This window comes from Aotus nancymaae, unplaced genomic scaffold (assembly GCF_030222135.1).
Source record: "Aotus nancymaae isolate 86718 unplaced genomic scaffold, 86718_ANA_hifiasm-v0.15.2.pri h1tg000124l, whole genome shotgun sequence".
NCBI classification, from domain to species: Eukaryota; Metazoa; Chordata; class Mammalia; order Primates; family Aotidae; genus Aotus; species Aotus nancymaae.
Window position 1 is genome coordinate 927025 of NW_026988539.1, and position 6044 is coordinate 933068.

The following is a 6044-nucleotide window of genomic DNA, read 5'->3' on the forward strand; positions in this document are numbered from 1 at the left end:
GACGTGAGCCACCGTGCCCGGCACAAGTTCTTTTTTTTCCAGTGTATTTTCTCCCTGGCTATTGCCGACTGGTGGAAAGCTAGGTGGTTTGGTAGGGCTGTAAGTGTCTTGAACACATGCATAGTTCTTCATAAGCTCTCTGGGGGTTGGGGATGGAGAAGCCTTTGCTAATGTACAACGACACCCTCTGAAAATAATGACAGTGCCGGGCGCGGTGGCTCACGCCTGTAATCCCAGCACTCTGGGAGGCCGAGGCGGGCGGATCACAAGGTCAACAGATCGAGACCAGCCTGGCCAACATGATGAAACCCCGTCTCTACTAAAAATACAAAATTAGCTGGGTGTAGTGGCACACGCCTGTAATCCCAGATAGTCAGGAGGCTGAGGCAGGAGAATTGCTTGAACCTGGGAGGCAGAGGTTGCAGTGAACTGAGATTGAGCCACTGCACTCCAGCCTGAGTGACAGAGTGAGACTCCATCTCAAAAGAAAAAAAGACAGAAATTGTAGGCATGGCCTGAAGTCCCAGCGCTTTGGGAGGCTAAGGTGGGAGGATTGCTTGAGGTCAGGAGTTTGAGACCAGCCTGGCCAACATAGCAAGATCCCCATCTCTACAAAAAACAGAAGACACATTGGGAGCTTCTTTCTTTCTTCTTCTTCTTCCTTTTTTTTTTTGAAACAAAGTCTCACTCCATCACCCAGTCTGGAGTGCACGTTGTGATCTCGGCTCACTGCAACCTCCGCCCCCCATGTTCAAAAGATTCTCCTGCCTCGGCCTCCCAAGTAGCTGGGATTATAGGTGCCTGCCACCACACCCGGCTAACTTTTGTATTTTTTTGTAGAGATGGGGTCTTGCTATGTTGTCCAGGCTGGTCACAAACTCCTGAGCTCAAACAGTCCTCTCACCTTGGCTTCCCAAAGTTCTGGGATCACAGGGGGTGAGCCACCTCGCCCTGCTTCTCCTGAGGGTTTTGACTTCAGATACTTCGCTGGGTTCCCCCGCGTGCCAGCGGACTTGGTATTTCTGTATCCTTGCCTGGGTGGACCCATCCACCCATCCACCCATCCACCCTTACCCAGTGTCCTGCCGGTGTCTGCTGCTGATCTGTGGCAGCTCAGGTCCGGGGTCGGCTTGCTGGCATTGAACAATGATTAGGGGACATGTCTGAGATTCCAGGGGCTGCTGTAACAGAGTGCCACAAACTGAGCGGCTAAAAACAGAAATGTGTTTTCTCGGCCGGGCGCGGTGGCTCAGGCCTGTAATCCCAGCACTGTGGGAGGCCGAGATGGGTGGATCACCTGATGTCAGGAGTTCAAGACCAGCCTGACCAACGTGGTGAAACCCCGTATCTACCAAAAATAAAAAATTAGCTGGGTGTGGTGGTGCATGCCTGTAATCCCAGCTACTCGGGAGGCTGAGGCAGGAGAATTGCTTGAACCTGGGAGGCAGAGGTTGCAGTGAGCTGAGATCGTGCCACTGCACTCCAGCCTGGGCAACAAGAGCGAATCTCCATCTAAAAAAAAAAAAAAAGAAAGAAAAAGAAATGTGTTATCTCACGGTTCTGGAATCCAGACGTGGAAAACCTCTTGAGTTCAGGAGTTCTGGGCTGTAGTGCACTATGCCGATCGGGTGTCTGCACTAAGTTCGGCATCAATATGGTGACCTCCCGGGAGTGGGGGCCACCAGGTTGCCTAAGGAGGGGTGAACCGGCCCAGGTCGGAAACGGAGCAGGTGAAAACTCCCGTGCTGATCAGTAGTGGGATCGTGCCTGTGAATAGCCACTGCACTCCAGCCTGGGCAACATAGCGAGATCCTGTCTCTATTAAAAAAAGAAGAGAGGAGGCTGAGATAGGAGAATTGCGGTGAGCCGAGATCATGCCATTGCACTCCAGCCTGGGTAAGGAGAGTGAAACTCCGTCTCAAAAAATAATAATAATAATAGGCCGGGCGCAGTGGCTCACGCCTGTAATCCCAACACTTTGGGAGGCCAAGGTGGGTGGATCACTTGACGCCAGGAGTTCGAGACCAGCTTGGCCAACATGGTGAAACCCTGTCTCTTTTAAAATAAATAAATAGCCGGGCATGGTGGCTCACGCCTGTAATCCCAGCACTTTGGGAGGCTGAGGCGGGTGGATCACAAGGTCAAGAGATCGAGACCATCCTGGTCAACATGGTGAAACCTCGTCTCTACTAAAAATACAAAAAATTAGCTGGGCATGGTGGCGCGTGCCTGTAATCCCAGCTACTCGGGAGGCTGAGGCAGAATTGCCTGAACCCAGGAGGCGGAGGTTGCGGTGAGCCGAGATCGCGCCATTGCACTCCAGCCTGGGTAACAAGAGCGAAACTCCGTCTCAAAAAAAAAAATTAATTAATAAAATAAAATAAATAAATAAATAAACAAAAAAAGGAAATAAATAAATAAATATAAAATAAAATGAAAAGAAGGTGGGAGGGAGGCAGGTCTTGGCGTGTGTCCTGGAGAGTCAAGAGCGACCCCACCTTCCCAGAGCCTGGGAGGCCAGGTGAGGTGGCGTTTGACCTTGTGGACTGGGCAGTGAGGGGGCTGCTGAGGCCTGGCTGCATCTGTCTCCCATGCCGATCAGCCCTCTCCCAGCAGATCCATGTCGGTCGATGCAAAATTAATTAGAGTAATCAACTCGGCCACACCGTGGAGAGCACACTTGCAGGGTTAGGTCACTAATTGGTAGGAGCTGCCAGTGTGTCCCGTGTCTTTAAGGTATTAGCACCCCCTCCCGTCGCAGATTAATTACCATTATAGCAGCTTCCACCCCTTGGTGGCTCCCAGATCTGCTCTTGCTGGGGAGGAGGTTTGCAAGCTAGCATGGGAGGGGGCAGCAAAGCGGACTCTGGCTTCGCTGTGTCCCCTCCCCCAGGGCGAGTCTGTGCAGGGAGACTGAGACCCGGGGAGTGGCAGACGGCTGCATTCTGTTCTGGAAGTGCAGCACCTGTGAGCCAAGAGGGCCTTGGAAGGGACGGCATGCATCCCCATGGATGCAGGACTCACAGGGACTACTGACCACCTACAAGTCTATTCATGTCCTCACCCATCCATGTGTATTCATGTCCATCCACCCATCCACCCATCCACCCTTACCCATCTACTCATCCATCCATCCATCCATCTCTCTGTCCATCCATCCACCCATCCACCCATCCACCCTTACCCATCTACTCATCCATCCATCCATCCATCTCTCTGTCCACCCATCCACCCATCCACCCTTACCCATCTACTCATCCATCCATCCATCTCTCTGTCCATCCATCCACCCATCCATCCATCCACCCATCCACCCATCCGCCCATCCACCCTTACCCATCTACTCATCCATCCGTCCATCCATCTCTCTGTCCATCCATCCACCCATCCATCCATCCACCCATCTGCCCATCCACCCTTACCCATCTACTCATCCATCCATCCATCCATCTCTCTGTCCACCCATCCACCCATCCACCCATCCACCCTTACCCATCTACTCATCCATCCATCCATCCATCCATCTCTCTGTCCATCCATCCACCCATCCATCCATCCACCCACCCATCCACCCATCCACCCATCCACCCTTACCCATCTACTCATCCATCCGTCCATCCATCTCTCTGTCCATCCATCCACCCATCCATCCATCTACCCATCCGCCCATCCACCCTTACCCATCTACTCATCCATCCATCCATCCATCTCTCTGTCCACCCATCCGCCCATCCACCCTTACCCATCTACTCATCCATCTGTCCATCCATTCCTCCATCCATCCATCCATCCATCCATCCAACCATCCATCCATCTCTCTGTCCATCCATCCACCCATCCACCCATCCGCCCATCCACCCTTACCCATCTACTCATCCATCCGTCTATCCATTCCTCCATCCATCCATTCATACATACATCCATTTCTCCATCCATCCACCCATCCATCTACCCATCCACTCATCCACCTATTCATCCACCCATCTATCCATCCATCCACCTACTTGCACTCCCACCCACCCATCCATCCATCCATTCATCCCTCCCTTCCTCCATCCATCCACTCACCCATCCATCCGCCTAACGTGCACCTGCCAGTTCATCTATTTATCCACCCACCCACCCATCCCTCCATTCATTCACCCATTCACACATCCATCCATCTATCCATTTGCCCATCTACCCATCTGTCCATCTATCCATCCACCCACCCATCCATCCATTCATCCCTCCCTTCCTCCATCCATCCACTCACCCATCCATCCACCTACACTTGCACCTGCCAATTCATCTATTTATCCACCCACCCATCCATCCATCCATCCATCCACCCACACACCCATCCATCCATCTACACATGCACCTGCCCATCCATCCATTGACACATCTATTCCTCTATCCATCCATCCACCCATCCATTGACCTATCCATCCATCCACCCACCCATCCATCCATCCATTCATCCCTCCCTTCCTCCATTCATCCACTCACCCATCCATCCACCTACACATGCCCCTGCCAGTTCATCTATTTATCCACCCACCCACCCACCCATCCATCCATCCATCTGCCCATCCACCCATCTATCCATCCATCCATCCATCCACACACCCATCCATCCATCTACACATGCACCTGCCCATCCATCCATTGACACATCTATTCCTCTATCCATCCATCCACCCACCCATCCATCTGTCCATCCTCCCATGTGCCCATCCATCCGTCTACCCACCCACCCATCCATCCATCCATTCATCCCTCCCTTCCTGCATCCATCCACTCACCCATCCATCCACCTACACTTGCACCTGCCATTTCATCTATTTATCCACCCACCCACCCATCCATCCATCCATCCATCTGCCCATCCACCCATCTATCCATCCATCCATCCATCCACAGACCCATCCATCCATCTACACATGCACCTGCCCATCCATCCATTGACACATCTATTCCTCTATCCATCCATCCACCCACCCATCCATCTGTCCATCCTCCCATGTGCCCATCCATTTGTCTACCCATCCACCCATCCACCCATCCACCCATTCATCTACCAACCCATCTATCCAGTCATCTACCCATCTATGCATCTACCCATCCACCCATCCACCCATCCATCCATCCACCTATCCATCCACCCATTCCGTCATCCATCCACCCATTCATCCTTTCATCCCTCCCTCCTTCCCTCCACCCATCCACCACCCACCCACCCACTCATCCATCTGCTGTGGTTTGGATATAATTTGTTTGGTTCCACGTCTCATGTTGAAATTTGATCCCCAGCATCGAAGGCGGGGTCTGGTGGGAGGTGTTTGGGTGGAGGGGATGGATTCCTCATTCATGGCTTTGTGCCATTCTCACAGGAGTGAGTGAGTTCTCTTATTCCCTGCAAGAACTCATTGTTGAAAAGAGGCTGGCATCTTCCTTCTCTCTCACCACGTGATCTGCACAGGGAGGCTTCCTGCCTTGAGTGAAAGCTTCCGGAGGCCCTCATCAGAAGATACTGGTGCCATGCCTCTCGCACAGCATGTAGAGCTATGAGCCAAAGAAGCCTCTTTTTAAAAAAACTTACCCAGATTGAGGCATTCCTTTGTAGCAACACAAAGACACCGTCCATCCACCCCCATTACCCCGTCTGTCCATCCATCTTTCCACTGATCTGTCCCTCCGTCCTTCCACCGTACATTCGTCATCCGTTCATAGAGTCACCTATTCACATACCCATCCATTCATTCCTCTATCCTCCTGTTGTCAGTCTGTCCATCTATACATCCATCATCTACTCTAATCCACCTTCCGTAAACTCATCCATCCATCCATCTGTCCATCCACCGTCATCTACTCTTACATCATTTCTCCATGCACCCACCCAACTCTTCATCCATAGGCTGCCTGCCCGCTGAGCCGTCAGTCCGTCTCTTCCATCCACCTATCCACTCATCCACCACCCATTTATTTATTAATATATTGATATTTACAAACAAGTATTTTTTTTTTTTTTGCGTCAGAGTCTCCCTCTGTCGCCAGGCTGG